The 16887-nt window shown below is 42.8% G+C and overlaps 1 protein-coding gene and 1 non-coding gene across 5 annotated transcripts in view; one reads left to right on the top strand and one right to left on the bottom strand.

Annotated features, from left to right (window-relative positions):
• PDK3 (pyruvate dehydrogenase kinase 3) overlaps nucleotides 1–16887 on the bottom strand; it is a 146705-nt gene that overhangs the window by 82952 nt on the left and 46866 nt on the right. The window lies entirely within an intron of this gene.
• LOC112919173 (small nucleolar RNA SNORD35) lies at nucleotides 1655–1741 on the top strand. The gene has a single exon (XR_003234837.1). It is a non-coding gene; the product is annotated as a small nucleolar RNA SNORD35 (small nucleolar RNA).

The raw sequence follows: 16887 nt of genomic DNA, 5'->3' as shown, positions 1-16887 counted from the left end.
TAAACCACCGAGCCACCCAGGCGTCCCTCATCTCTTCTTAATAAAAAAGATTTTATTTATTTATTGAGAGAAAGAGAGAGCACGAGGGGGGTGCAGAGGGAGAAGCAGATTCCCCGCTGAGCAGGGAGCCCACCATGGGACTCGATCCCAGAAACCTTGGATCATGACCTGAGCCAAAGGCAGAGGCTTCACCTACTGAGACCCTCAGGTGCCCCAAGCCATCTCTCCTGACGTACTCTCCAAAGTACCCCCTTTGAGTTAAGCATTGCCTTCTCTAACTGGTACTTCTAAAACACCCCTGGGAAACATTAACAGAAGTTACTCATAGCTTAACAGAAATGGTAGCAATGATTTTTAAATTTTTATCTCCATCTAATTTTTAAAGCCCTTTTTGGAAGTATAACATGCATACAGGAGTGTGCCCAGTTAGTAAATGCACAGCTGGGTGAATTTTCCCAAAGTAAAACTACTCAGATAAGCAGCACCCAGATTAAAAACAACAACAACAACAACAACCTTAAGAGGGAAATCCTGTCACATGCTACAATATGAATGAACATCATACTATATGATATAAACCAGTCACCAGAGGATAAAGACTGTAGGATTCCACCCATGTAAGGTATCTAGAGTAGCCATATTTATAGAAATAAAAAGCAGAATGGTGGCTACCAGGGACTGGGAACAGGAAAAATGAGTCATTGTTTAATGGGCACAGAGTTTCAGTTTTACAAGATGAAAAAGTTCTGGAAACCTATTTCACAACAAGGTGAACACACTTAACACCACTGAACTGCACGCTAAGAAACAGTTAAGGTGGTAAATTTTATGATGTGTAATGTTTTATCACAGTAAAAAAAAAAAAAAGAAAGGAAAAAAGAAACGCAATATTACCAGCTCCCCCAGAAGCCCTCCTGCCCCTTCTCAGTCACTTCAGCCTGTCCAGGAAAACCACTCTCCTGATCATCAGAAAGAGCCTGTCTGTTCTAAAAAGATCCTAGAGTTAGTAAGAAAGAAAGTGTGCCAACCCCCTTTCCTTCTGACAGGGAGACTCCTCAAAATCAGACAAGGATTTGGTCGTGCCTAACGCATTGCAACGCATTGCCTGGCATATAGCAGAAGTAGCTCAAAATTGCATGCTGATTCCACGTGGACGCCGGCCGGGGAGATGCCGAGGGAAGGGAAGGGCACCTGAGAAAGAAGAGACAAGTGCTGGAAACAAACACCAGCTGCTTTGCAATCTTGCCAAAGGTTAGCCCTGCATACTCATTACAGGTTTATTCACTGATGATGCTTTTTTTTTTTCTTTTTCACTGTGTTGACAACATGACCTGTAGGTTCATATTTGAATCCAGCTCAAAGTATATATTTTTGTTACTGTGTGCACAGCACTATGTGCTTATTTTCTTTCCAGGGTGTTTCTTGCTACTATGTATGGCAGGAGACAAAGCAGGTGTGCTTGCTAATGCCTGCCTCCAAATTCCTCAGGAACAAATTCAAAACTCAAGGAAATTGAGGTTCGCCTCATTTTACAACTGCCATAATATGTGATCCACTGGACTTTTTCACTATGTCCTTTTCCACGATGGCACCAGATATTCTAATGAACAAATGACAACACTGTAAGTGCCGATCAAGAAAACGGATAAAATTCAGCAGATGATGGTTTTTCCTCATGATAGTCTGTGGATGACACTGTGGGCAGCAGCGGTAACACCAATGGCTCAGCTGATGCCAGGAAGGGAAAAAAGAAGAAGAAAGAAAATGGATACAATTGTTATTTTAGGCCACAAATGGTAGTGACTGGGGCAGAGTTCAACAATCTACTTAGAGTCTTGAAGCCAAGGAAATATGATGCACCACTCTTTGATGTCAGATGGCAGGCAGATATGCTGGGGACCTTGGAAACAAAAATGGTATTGTCATATTATGCTAAGGATTAGTTATTTAGATTAGTTATTGGGTCTCAGACCCAATGATTCCTTTAATAACATATATTCAGGAGTCCTCCTGCACTAACCTGAAATAAAACCCATAGGGAATACCACATACCCCTATGCATAATTGTAAAAAAAATCAACATAATACCCTGGCAGAAAGGACAAATAGAAAGAAAGTAATGTGTAATATAATAACATACACCTCAAAATTAAACTCTTAGGCATGGCAATCCTAGAAGACAAAATAAAGTAGCCAAATGCTTACACTATCATAGCATCGGTGTGAGTGACAGCTCAAGGCCAAGACTGACACAGGTATGCTTTAGTGGCGACTTGAAGGACAAGATCAGTACTGCCCATGGTGTTATGACTTCCCAGCATGGTGAACAACACTGGAAAAGTTCTAAGCAATACTCAAGGCAAGCATCCTTCAATTTATACTGTGCCTGCATTCCTAGAAAATTAGATGCTTATTTTTACCTACATGATGGTTCAGCAGGATATCTGAAGGTCATTCAGAACAGGGGGTGATTTCCAGTTCTAGCATCTCTGACCCCAGCCTTTAAATGTCAATAGTGCTCCCCAATCATTGTGACAACAAAATGCCACTATTGATTTCTTAAGTCCACTCCTACCTCGGGACATTACCATCTCCTATTTAGTATACCTGATTTACAGTAAAATATTTTATTTGCAGAAGCATTTTTAAAATCTTAAAATACACCACTCAAAAATTGACCCATATCCTCAGCAATTCCCTCAACTATGATTCATACCCCCTCACATTAAAAAAAAATCGATGTTGAATTTTACAATCCCACCAAAAACAAGTTTCCCAAGATCTGAGCCAGTTAGATCACCAAGAGAGTCAATAAATAAAACTACATAGCATTTTGGGGGAGGATACTTACTTAGTAGTCTAGTCATTAATAGGTTGACTAAAGGGAAAAAGAAGAGCAAAACCCTGCAGGTTGTCTCATCAAGAAAAGCAATTTAATGAGAAGGTGTCATACAGATGTAGGGTAATGATAAATATTGTAATTACTGTTTTGTTCTACTTTTGCAGTTATCCTGTTTAGTTGTGCTTTTCAAAAGAAACTCAGTAATTGTGAAAATTCTTTATTAGCGGCATAAATATAAATCAAAAATCCTACACCCACTATGAGTTCCAGTCTGCAGAGCACTGCCCTCAGGTTGGGTTTCATGTGTTTTGGGGCCAGTGGTGGGGTTGGAGCATCTTGGTTCCAGCTCAGAAGAGCTCGCTGCATTCACCTCTTCCCAACTGTGCACTGAGTGATGTCAAGTTACTAGCCTGAAATCAGTAGTGATGTGAGTATTTGCATGGAAACTGGCCAATACTTCATATTAGGTTCACCACCACCCACACACCCTTGCTTCTAGAGAGTCTGTTGTTAAACAGTCACCAGACACCATTGCATGGGTCTGGCGCCTAGGAAAGAACAACCTGTCTTAGAGTACAAAACAAGACTTGGTTACAAACTCTTGGAAAAGAACAGTCCAAACTGGGCTCTTTAACATTTCATCAGATTCTAGTAAAGTACCAAGCGATGACTCAAAAATGACCAAGGAAGCAAAACTAAATGAAAACATTAATTCACTAGTATCCAAATATTTATCTAGTACCAACTGGGTACCAGTCTCCTTAAATTTTTTCAGCAACAAGGCAAGACACAAATTAAATAAGTATATAATGTGCAAGGGACCAGGGTGTATGCTGCCAATTTAAAAGATAGTTAAACAATGACACTAGTATTTTTCACCTTCATCAAAGGGAATACTAACATTTAATAGGCATTGTGCCAGGTATTAAACAAATATTGTCTTGTTTGATCCTCACAACCACCCTGTAAGATAATCATTAGGTTGAGCCATATGAAATTGCTGATAGTTGACCAATTTTGACCTCTACAAAAGGCAATCTCCACCTAAATTATTTTCTCTGTTTAATAGACAAGGAAGCCAAGATCCCAAGATACCAACTTGTCAAATGTCAAACAGCTAGTAAGTGACAAAGCTAGGATTCCTTGCAGACCAGAATGGTTCCACACAGGACTTCCTGCCACACACAGTTCTCAAATGAAAGAATTGTTAGGCACATTTGATGCACTGCACACATTCAAATAAATCTTAGAATTAAACCATTTTGAAATAACTTCTGGTAAGAGAAATTAAATTAAAGACATGCATTTTGCTACATAACAGTGGCTTCCTGGGTTTCTTAATCATAAATGATTAGAAATAATCATAATTGTTGATACATTTTAGAGACTGAAAAACATCTTAATAGAGATTGCAACCATTGTTTAATTTATTCTTAAAAACTCAAATTAATGTTTGTACTTAAGAAATTCCATTAATGTTCAATTTATACTTGAGAAATTAATGTTTAATTTTTTTGTTGTTTAATTTCTACTTAACAAATGACTTTTTAAAAATGCTATGCTGGGATCCCTGGGTAGCGCAGTGGTTTAGCGCCTGCCTTTGGCCCTGGGCGCGATCCTGGGGACCCAGGATCGAGTCCCACGTCGGGCTCCCGGTACATGGAGCCTGCTTCTCCCTCTGCCTGTGTCTCTGCCTCTCTCTCTCTCTCTCTCTCTCTCTCTCTCTCTCTCTGTGTGTGTGACTATCATAAATAAATACAAATTTTTAAAATAAAAAATAAATGCTATGCTATTGCTAGTACAAACCACCAAAGGTCTTATATTCACAGTCCTTGATTCTGAATCCACTAGAATGATCAGTACTTCAGAAAAGAATTACAGTTATGAATGTTTGAACCAGAGGATATAGGAGTGTTTCAATTTTTAAAAATTGAAATACGGTAGAATTATGACATAATACACACATATACATTCATGTATATGTGTATACATTCATGTATATGTGTATATATATACATTATATATATATATATAGTTGAAACAAAAGTTTCATGAAAAATTTTACTCTTGGTATATGCTATATTCTCAAATACTTTCTTTTTTCTTCTTTTTTTTAGAGAAAGAGAGCATGGGGGTGGGGAGGGGGAGGGGGGCAGAGGAAGAGAGAGAATCTTAAGCAGGCTCCATGCCCAGCACGAGGCAGGTCTCTCACGACCCTGAGATCATGACAGGAGCAGAAATAGAGTCAGATGCTTAACTGACTGAGTGACCCAGGCACCCCTCTGATATTTTCTATCCTACCCTATTCTATTTCATTAAAAACTTCTGCCTACAACCTAGTATATCATTTTTGCAATTCACTAATGTGTTGTGACCTGCAGTTTGAAAAACAATGTCTTAGAGACCTTTATTTTGGAGACTTCATCTACATCCCCCATTTTATTTCTTTCCTTCTAAGTTACTCTGTTCTTTGCATCTATAACCTTGACCCCCCACTTACCAGTTTCTCTTCTTCCTTCCTTGAACAGATATTTACAAATAACCTGCTAGGTGCCATCAACTGTGTGCTAAGTGCTGGAGACAGGGCACATTTATATTCACATCCTGGGATTCCAACGTCCATCCAATCATCATGCAAATAAATGCAAACTTCCAACTGTGCTTACTGCTATCAAGGACAGGTTCCAAGAGAGGGGTATTTGACCTAGTTAGGGAAGACTTCTGAGGAAATGGCACTTGAGCTGGGATATAAAGATCTGATCTAGTCCAATCTAATCTAGCCTATTCTGTTTCATTAAGAAAATGCTTATTTCCATCCACTAATCTACTTTGAGCAATTACTAATTTAAAGTAGCAACTGTCTCCATTCACCTAGCATAACATTTTCAAGGGTCATCCAAGTTGCAGTATTGTATGGATATACCACATTTTGCTTATTCATTTGTCAGTTGATGTACATTTGGGTTGTTGCCACTTTTCGCTATTGAGGAATGCTCCTATGAACTTTTGGGTAGGAGTTTCTGTATGGGCATATGCTTTCGTTTCTCTTGGTTATATACCTAGGAGTGAAATTAGCTGGGTCATATGGTAACTCTAATTTTAACACTTTAAGAAACTGCCAAAATGTTTTCTAAAGCAGCTGCACCATCCCAGTAGCAGTGTATAAGGGTTTCCATTTCTCTATATCCTTGTCAACACTTGTTTATTATCTGATTACTTGATTATAACCATTGTAGTACAAGATGTGAAGCAGTATCTCGTTAGTTTTGGTTCGCATTTCCTCGATGGCTAATGATGTTGAGCATCTTTTCATGTGCTTATTGACCCTATGTTGTCTTTGGAGAAATATCTATTCAGATTCTTAACCTATTTTTAAATGGGCTATTTATCTTTTTATTACTGAGGAGTAAGAGTTATTTATACATTTTTATATCAGTCCCTTATTACATAAGTATTAGCAAATATTTTCTCCCTTTCTGTCAATTGTCTTTTCACTTAAAAAAAAAAAAAAGATGTTACTTTTAAGTAATCTCTACACCCAATGTGGGGCTCAAACTCATGACCCCAAGATAAAAAGTCATACACTCCACCGACTGAGCCAGCCAGGTGCCCTGTTCTTTTCACTTTCTTGATGGTGTTCTCTGATGCACAAAAGTTTTGATTTGGTGAGATCCAATAACACCCCATCTTGCACCACACTTCCCTGATCATTACCTTCAACCATCATCTCTACTTTACTTCAGCAATGGACCTAGACCTCACCCTCAGAGTAAAACCCTTTGTCCTCCTAGCTTTCTCTCTATCTTGTTTCCATCTCACATGCTCCACTAAGCCTCTGAGACCTCCAATCCCAGAGTCTTCTGTTTTCTCCATTTGTCACACCCTCATCTACCATTTTCCATTCTTTTCTTATGGATCCTGGCCTGCTACAAAGTCTCCATTCCCAGTACATTCCACTCCTTTACCCCACTATTTGCTACATTTGTTCTGCAACCTCCAACCACACATCAATCCAGCCATTTGCCTTCTCTACTTCCAGTGCTCCTAGGCAGTGTTGACAAAGTCATGCAATCTTACGCTTTGGAACTCCTCCTGATGCATGTCCTCCCGCAACAGCGGAGCTCTCAAAGCTGCCATGCTAGGCTTTCATTTGAGCCACCTCACTTTCCTCTCCTGTTCCCTGAGATGCACTCTATTCCTCTCCCTTTCACTCACGTCACTCCCACCATGCTGTTCCTTGAACAAGCCGAGATCACTCCCATCTCCTCAATGCTCGCTGTTCCTTTGCCTTAAACATTCTTCTACCAGGTCCTTGAGTGGCTGAAACTTTCTTCTCATTTAGGTCTCAGTTTAAATGTCACCTCTTCAGGGACGCCTGGGTGGCTCAGCTGTTTAGCACCTGCCTTTGGCCCAGGGTCTGATCCCAGAGTCCCAGGATCGAGTCCCGTGTCAGGCTCCCTGCATAGAGCCTGCTTCTCCCTCTGCCTGTGTCTCTGCTTCTCTCTTTCTCTCTGTATGGAGCCTGCTTCTCTCTCTGCCTCTGTGTGTGTGTGTCTCTCATGAATAAATAAATAAAACCTTTAAAAAAATGAATGTCACCTCTTCAGAGAGGCCTCTCCCATCTGCTCTACTAATGCTGCCGTCTTCCCATTGCTATCACACTCCCCTGATTTATTTTCTTCTTTTCTGGTTTTTTAAGATTTTTTTAAAAATTTATTTGAGAGAGAATGAGAGTAAGAAAGATCACAGAGGCAGAGGGAGAAACAGACTCTCCACTAAGCAGGGAGCCTGATGCAGGGCTCAATCCCAGGGCTCTGAGATCATGACCTGAGTCCAAGGCAGACACTTCACTGATTGAGCCACCCAGGCACCCCAATTTTCTTTATCTGCACTGTCTGAAAAAATCCTACACACACTTCTAAAACCCTTTACTAGTGAGAGTCAGAGACTTGCTCCTCTGTGGTCTCCTAATACTCTGTGTAGAACTTTCTTACCAGGTTGCTATTATTTATGGATTATAGGTCTGTGGGGTGCCGGGGTGGCTCAGTAGGTTAAGGGTCTGCCTACAGCTCAGGTCGTGATCTCAGAGTCCTGAGATTGAGCCCTGCATCAGGTTCCCTGTTCAGTGGGGAGTCTGCTTCTCCCTCCCCCTCTGCCCCTCTGCCCTGCTCATGCTCTCTCTCTCTCTCAAATAGATGAATAAAATCTTTAAAAAAAAAACAGAAAGGGGGATCCCTGGGTGGCTCAGCGGTTCAGCGCCTGCCTTTGGCCCAGGGCATGATCCTGGAGTCCCGGGATTGAGTCCCACATCGGGCTTCCTGCATGGAGCCTGCTTCTCCCTCTGCCTGTGTCTCTGTCTCTCTGTTTCTCTGTCTCTGTCTCTCTCTCTATGTCTATCATGAATAAATAAATAAAATCTTTTTTTAAATTTTTATTTATTTATGATAGTCAGAGAGAGAGAGAGGCAGAGACACAAGCAGGCTCCATGCACCGGGAGCACGACATGGGATTCGATCCCGGGTCTCCAGGATCGCGCCCTGGGCCAAAGGCAGGCGCCAAACCGCTACGCCACCCAGGGATCCCAATAAATAAAATCTTAAAAAAAAAAAAAAACAGAAAGGATTACAGGACTGTGTTCCTCTTCCCGAGGCCAAGCTCCTTGCAGATAGATGCTGGGTCTTATTCATCTTTGGCTCCTTCAAGGTGCCCTACACAAAGCAGGCACTCACTCTGCACTGAGGAGAGGTACAGAAACTCATGATCTCATTATCTCCGTAGTGTGGGACCTACCCATCACTAAGTAACACTCACAAGGATTAACAACTGCTGGAGGAAGGGCTGGGGGAACACACTGTAACACAAACTAAATTGTGCTGAGCATCATCTTTAAAAAATAAAGCAAGGTGGGTATAGTTCACTTTAAGGAAAGAAAATACATGAAAGTTCATAGATTTGGGTTTGTTTTATAAAAGGACTCACAAGAAAATTAGTTTGAATTCTAAATTCCCCTAATATGGGGCACCTGGGTGGCTCAGTGGTTGAGCATCTATCTACCTTTGGCTCAGGTCATGATCCTGGAGTCCTGGGATCAAGTACCTAATCAGGCTCCCTGCAGGGAGCCTGCTTCTCCCTCTGCCCCTGCCCCTGTCTCTGTGTCTCTCATGAATAAATACATAAAATCTCTAAAAAAATTAATTCCTCTAATATACTTATTTAAGAGTTTACTTATTCATTCATGAGAGACACAGAGAGGCAGAGACATAGGCAGAGGGAGAAGCAGGCTCCCCGAAGGGAGCCCAATGCGGGACTCGATCCCAGAACTCTGGGAACTCCAGGATCACTCCCTGGGCCAAAGGCAGACACTCAACCGCTGAGCCACCCAGGGATCTCCCTCCCCTAATATATTTAAAACATAACCCTACTCACATCATCTGTCAGAAAATACATTTACCAAGAGAAAGTTCATCTATGATTCAGGTACCAGAACAAATAGCCAATACAACAAATTACAGTCTATCAAAGAATTGGCAAAGTTCCTTAAGAATCACAAAAGGAGGGGCACCTGGGTGGCTCAGTTGGTTAAGCGTCTGCCTTCGGCTCAGGTCCTGATCCCAGGGTCCTGGGATCAAATCCCATATCAGGTTCCCAGCAGGGAGCCTGCTCCTGTCTCTGCCTCTCTCTGCCTCTCTGTGTGTCTCTCATGGATAAAGAAAGTCTTTTAAAAAAAATAAAATAAAACTTGGATGCCCCTATATCAAACAAGTTGTTTGGATAGAGGAGCCACTCCAACCTAGTGATGAGTTTGAAGATGAAAAATTTAGAGCAAAGTGAAACCTACTTAAAAGGGAAGAGAGCAGATTTTCACAAAATGGATAAAGGTAGGAGGATGTTTTAGCTTGGGTTCCCCTAGAATGGGGCGCTGATATAAGGATTCCAATGCAAGTAAGAGATTTCAGGGAACATCAGTATGGCAGTGGGGAAGTCAGGCGAGGAAGGGAAGGAAAAGAAGCCACTTAAGGGTGTATTGGGAGGCAATTTGCCACTGTGGGCCGCTGGAGCATAATCCTGCTGGGAACCCTGGGGGGCCAGCAACACACATCTGAGTCACCCCGCCTGAGAAGCGAGGGCACTGAATCTGGAGAGAGTCTCAGGTCTTAGCAGCCACTGCTGGCTATCGGAAGCTGGGCACATGTGCACAAAAATGATAAATGCTGGGGACTACGAGTCGGGGGGCAGAGCATCTGTGATAGATGGAGTAAAGAGATTTGCACCCAGCATTTTCCTTTGCTTTGGCGCTTTTTTTTAAAGTGGTTTTAGTGACTTACATTTTTGGTTGCAACCCCTTAAAGCGGACTTTCTACCTACCACATTCTCTCACGTGCCCTTTCATTTTTCTCACCCAGTGTGCACGGGGGCTGCGCCTCATGCTGCTGCTGACACATCCTTCTTCTCTGCCTGCTCCGCCCCACTCCCCACGGAGGTTCTGCCCAGGTAAGAGCAGGCTGAGGGCAGCCCATTCCGGTCAGACCTGTTGTCTGTTTCTGGTGGATGTGGTTCCAGGCAGCAGAAGGCACAGCCTGCAGTGCTATTACAGCAGAAAGCCCAGAATCTTCAAAGCCTTGCTATAAACAACCTGATTCACTTTTATACTTGCTGAACATGTTCCCCAGGCAAGGAACAAAAGACCAGGCGCAGCTAGTCACTCTAGAAGGGAAACAGGCTGTTTGCGATCCAAGAGGACTTTGTCTCTCCCTGTCTTCCTCCTCCCCTTCTTCCCCACACCCTCCTCTTTCCTCAGCAAATTTTAAAGTCCAAAGAATGATTGTAGAGTTCGTACTGTGCGGTTTTATAGCATGAAAACATCTGGCAGAGGAAACAATAACAGTCACTGCCACCTTGCCCATTGCATGTGCTCATGTCATGAAAGGACACGCCAGTGTCTCAGAGCCAGCGGGCTGGGAAGACACCCCTCTACACGCGGGGTGTCGGTTCTGTGGGGCACGGAGAAGACACCCTTCTGGGTGTCAGAAGCCTTTGACATAAACAGTGTCTGGGCCTCTCCTCCCTGTCCCATCATCTGGAACTAGGGCTGACCCTACAACACTTTAAAAGGCACCGCCCTGCCCTGCTTCCTTGCTTCCTCATGAAGTGCACGGCCCCGTGCTGGGGCCCTCCTAGTGGCAAGTGGGGCATGAGCCGTATTGCAGTTCCTGCTCAGTGCCCTCGACCTGAGTCTGAGTGCAGGGCACAGCCCACACTGGGCACATGGGGACCATCTCTGGGACTGCCAGAAACCTCACCAGGCCTTGTGTAGGTCACCCCATGCCAGGTCACTCCTGCAGTTTACTCATCTCACTTCTCTTTAAGTGTTTGGTTCAAGATCCTGAAAGGATCATTCTTTCCACTTCAGAAGACAGCTCCTTACTCCTGCCTCAACTTGTTTTGTTTATAAATTACCTAGAAACTCCTGTCCAGTCATTTTGGTTAGTTTATCTAGATCATTTAGCCTGCTGTATCAGCATGACCCCCCAAGGCTATATCACTCATCCCCCACAAAGTGGCATTACTTTTTGGCAAGGTATCTGGGGAGGTGAAGGAGGGAAATGACCAAATTTGCATAAAGGGGGTATAGGAAAGTATGCCTAGGAAGCCCAGGTGCCTTCTGGGAAGAAAATAACCTTGACCCAGGGCAGAGATTCCTTTCCCAAACCTGTAGGAGAGACCATGACTTCATGACTTGAATGAAGGGTTACAGGTGGGGGAAAGGAGAAACAGAACTGGGTTGACCCTGGACTAGCTAAAGGTAGAAAGAAAGCAGGATCTGGGTCCAGGATAGAGCCAACCCCAGACATGTGCCTACTGGGTTCCCCTGATGGCAAACCACCACCCTCAGGAAGGACTTGTATGAGGAAATCGGCAAGGTGCCCTTTCAACAGCTGGCTCCACAGGGTTGCCAACCTCAGATATGATCTGGGGATTCAGGAAACCACTATTGGAACACTGGCTTCAGAGGCACACAAGACCTCTTGAAAGATACACCTGCAACACAGAAGCTTCCCACCATGCCTCTTTCCCCACTTAAAGGCAGTCTGGATTTGTCTCACATGACCACATCTGATTGGTGGAACTGAAATTGCACAGCTGCTAGAGAGTCTGGGAAATGTAGTTTTTTGCTTTATTAGAGTCAGCTACACACAAAGGCACACTGAAAGGAGGCTCACTGAAATAGACGTGGAATAATTATTTCCATCACGGTTCCCCTGTTTGAAAGCTTTCCGTGGCTCTCCATCTGGACAGCACTGTTGAGAGAAAGCCGGGCCTGGATTCAGGATACAAGAGACTCCAGCAATGATTTCCAAACTGTAGACTCCAGACCCCAGGGAGACATGGAGACATCACGAGAGGTTCTTGAACTCCCTTGCACTCTAGTCATATTCTGTGGACTAGAAAAAAAACATTGTGACTTCCATACATGTGTTTACCTGTTTGTCAAACATGGCAGTCACAGTGACTCAAATAATACAAATCACACAAAAATCTTCCTTATAGATGCCTCGTTCCTCAGCCGCAGACCACACTCTGCCTGGAATGGGGATATTATCTTCCCCTCTCTCCTGCCAATTCCTATTGGTCATCAGAGACTCAACGCAGCCCACCACCTCCAGTGCCCTGGCAGGTGATTCTCTCTGACCTCCTCAGGCTAGGGTAGATGATTCCCATCTGTTCTCTCTTAATATACCAGTGAGTTATGCTAATAATAATACAATGAAAGCAAACTTTTACTGGCTTACTTTGTGCCAGTATGAGGTATGTACTCCTATTATCCCATTTAACAGATGAGGACATGAGGTTATATAACCTGCCCAAGGTCACATATTAATCGTGGCTGTGACTCAATACCAGGCAGAGTCTGGCTCCAGAGCCCATGTCCTTGGCCAGTACTCTCAGTTCCTCTTACCCTATCTACGTATACACTGCCTGCCCTGCTATCTATCTATCTATCTATCTATCTATCTATCTATCTATATCTTAATCTGTGCATCAAACTCCACAAATAACTAATGTCTTTCTATGATGTTAAAATAGAACAAGAAAAAGTCAAAAAAAAAGTTTTTCCTCCCTTCCCAACACATTGAAAACTCACAGGACCGGGGTCCAAATTGCTTGATCATTCCTTCTCTCATCCTCCATTGTCTGTTAACACAGGAATTATTTTCTCCTTCAGCACAGAACACCACACTAAATTACAGAGCAGGCTATGAAATTGCTACCCACCGCTCTCTTCTTCGCCTGTTTTCTCTAAAATAGATTCTTTCTGTTGGTTGTATAAATACAAGACAGAATCTACCACTGCTTTGAAATCATGTGGGCAAGTGTATCAGCAGCTCTGAGCTCTGCTGGCAGAGGCCTCCTGGCCAGGATCCACAGAGCACTGCCCAGGAAAGGATGGGGCTCCTGGGAACTCCAGCCTGGGAACAGCATCCTCACGTAGACATTTAAGAGTGAATTTGAAGAGAAGCTGACATTTCCCCAGGAGTTAGAAGGTGTTTCTATATCTTTTTGCTTTTACTGTTTATTACCCTAACACTGAAGACACCTGCCCACAATTCCTGTGCATTAGTACCTGGCAGGCTCCGCTTATACTAGCCAATGGTTCTACTGTAAATCCAACAGTAAGCTAGCCGGTCATTCCCTCTGCTGGAGATTGGTCATACACCTTTCACACTCTGGAAGTGCCAACTTACCCCAGACTCATCTCTCTTCTTGCTTGAACTCCTTTCTCTTCCTTTTCTACTTTAAGTGTCTAATTTCTACTCACCCCATTTGTTTTGGTTCATAAACCAGACATTTCATTTTCCCTCCTAAAGGTAACTTATAAAGAAGCTTTCTTTAATCATCTTCCAACAATGCTGTCCAGGCCCCTCTATGGGGAAGTCCTCCTTGACTAAGGATAGCCTTTCCAAAGGCTTGTATCCTCTGCAAGAAATCACCAGGGAATAACTCAGATGGAAAGGCATCACAGCTTTGCAAATCTCCCCTGTGTGACATACATATCCAAAACAACATTCTTCCAGTGAGCACATCATGTGCAGGATACATAAGAAAGCACATCAAATATGCATAAGGGGTGACTTTTGTAATTCAGTATTGTTTTAAGACATCTTAATTCCGGGGATCCCTGGGTGGCGCAGCGGTTTGGCGCCTGCCTTTGGCCCAGGGCGTGATCCTGGAGACCCGGGATCAAGTCCCACATCGGCTCCGGGATCAAGTCCCACATCGGCTCCCGGTGCATGGAGCCTGCTTCTCCCTCTGCCTGTGTCTCTGCCTCTCTCTGTGACTATCATAAATAAAAATTTAAAAAAAAAAGACATCTTAATTCCTATTCAGGCAAAATGACCCAGTATATCCACAACCATCTTAGAGATTGTCAGTTCAATCTATAGAGAGAGTGGCATGTTGTCAAAATAGTGTTGCACAAACCCTCTAAGGAAAGTAAAAAAAAAAAAACCGCTAATGTGAATTACAAAAATATTACAGTCAATGAGACGTGGCGCTTAATCCTCAGCTGATGTTGACACTAAACAGCACACCGACAAACGCCAAAAAGGATCTGAGTTTAGTATGGTCAACTCCTCTTCAACAAAGCAGGAAAGAATACCCAATTTAAAAAAATGGTCTCTTCAACAAATCGTTTTGGGACTACTGGACAGCCACATGCAGAAGAATGAAACTGGACCGCTTTCTTACACCATACTCAAAAATAAATTAAAAATGGATGAAAGACCTAAATGTGAGACAGGAATCCATTAAAATACCAGAGGAGAACACAGGTAGCAACAATCTCTTTGACCTCAGCAATAACAACTTCTTACTAGACACGTCTCCAGAGGCAAAAGAAACAAAAGCAAAGATGTACTATCGGGACTTCATCAGGATAAAAAGCTTCTGCACAGCGATGGAAATAATCAACAAAACTAAAAGGCAGCCTACGGAATGGGAGAAGATATTTGCAAGTGACATATCTGATAAAGGGTAAGTATCTAAAATATATAAAGAACTTATCAAACTCAACACCCCAAAAATAAATAATCCAGTTAAGAAATGGGCAGAAGACGTGAATAGACATTTTTCCTAAGAAGACATCCAGATGGCTAACAGGCACATGAAAAGATGCTCAACATCATTCAGCATCAGGGAAATTCAAATCAAAATCACAATGAGATATTATACCTGTCAGAATGGCTAAATTTAACAACACAGGAAACAACAGATGTTTGTGAGGATGCAGAAAAGGGAAACCCTCTTACACTGTTAGTGAGAATGCGAGCTGGTGCAGCCACTCTGTAGAACAGTATGGAGGTTCCTCAAAAAATTAAAAGTAGAACTACTCTACAATCCATCAATTGCGCTACTAGATATTTACCCGAAGGATATAAAAATACAGATTTGAAGGGGTAATGCATTCTGATATTTTAGCAGCATTATCAACAATAGCCAAACTATGGAGAGAGCCCAAATGTCCACTGACTGATGAATGTATAAAGAGGATGCGGTATATGTGTACAATGGAATATTCCTCAGCCATCAAGAAGAATGAAGTCTTGCCATTTGCAACGATGTGGATGGAGCTAAAGTATGTGATGGTAAGTGAAATAAGTCCATTAGAGAAAGACAAATATCATATGATCTTACTTATATGTGGAATTTAAAAATGAAACAGGAGGCGCCTGGGTGGCTCAGTGGTTGAGGGTCTGCCTTTGGCTCAGGGCATGATCCTGGAGACCCAGGATCGAGTCCCACGTTGGGATCCCTGCAGGGAGCCTGCTTCTCCCTCTGCCTGTGTCTCTGCCTCTCTCTGTTTCTCTCATGAATGGATAAGTGGAATCTTTAAAAAAGAAACAACAGATTAACATATAGGAAGGGGTAAGAAAAGAGAAAGAAAAGCTATAAGAAACTCTTAAGGATAGAGAACAAACTGAGGGTTGCTGGAGGGGAGGTGGATGGGGGATGGGCTAAATGGGTGATGGGGATTCAGGAGGGCACTTCTGGTGAGCACTGGGTGTTGTATGTAAGTGATGAATCACTAAATTCTACTCCTGAAACCAATACTACACTACATGTTAAATAAATAGAATTTAAATAATAATTTGACAAGGGAAAAAAAGAATCTGAGTTTAGAGCATAGGTTCTCAGCCCTTGCTGCACACAGGAATTACTTGGATTTTTTTTAAATCTCCATGTCCAGGCCATACCCCATGCCAATTAAATTAGAATCTCTGGGGGGTGGGAGCCAGGCATTATTACATTTTAAAGCTCTCACAGGGATTCTAATACACAGCCAAGTTGGAAAGCCACTGGTTTAGAACATCTGGCCATTGCTCAGATGTTCAGGCCCTCCCTTTTGGCTTTATCAGGTGCGTAGGGCAGGGGAGAGGGCACCACATGCCTGGTCATGCCACATACCCGTGCCAAGTCAACTTGCCAGCTGCCCACTCAGCTATGGAAACGACCTAAAAGGTAGAAACTCTGGGTATAGGTGACACTCAGGTGAGAGTTAAGGTTGGTAGATTCCAGAGCATTGAAAGTGGGAGAGCCATGAGTGTACATTCGGTAGCAACCTGTGATGTCTTTACTGGCCCTATCCCACGGGGGCATGTTGGATTTGCCAATTTGACATATTGTCAGCTGATATTTAATTGAAAAAGGAAAAGACCTGGGGGGCAGACAGCATGAAGGGAGTTTCTGAAGTGCTGGTCATGTCCTATTTCTTAAGCTGGGTACTAGTTACACGGGTATGTTTAGTTTGTGAAATATGTCCCTCTTTACATTTATGATATATATGTATTATGTACGTACATTTGGGCCTTAGTAAAAAGTTTAAAAGAGACAGACCCTGTTCCAATCATTGAAAAAAGGCCATGGATGCTATCAAAAATAAAAAGCCTACCAGCCTGTTTACATCAGTTAGTTTGATAAGAAACCACCCAAATACCAAAGACTCAGTTGAATAAATTAAGGGTCAGCCACACAATCAGATACTATGT

The sequence above is a fragment of the Vulpes vulpes genome, chromosome X (genome assembly GCF_048418805.1).
Source record: "Vulpes vulpes isolate BD-2025 chromosome X, VulVul3, whole genome shotgun sequence".
NCBI lineage: Eukaryota > Metazoa > Chordata > Mammalia > Carnivora > Canidae > Vulpes > Vulpes vulpes.
This window is presented reverse-complemented; position numbering and strand designations above follow the sequence as displayed.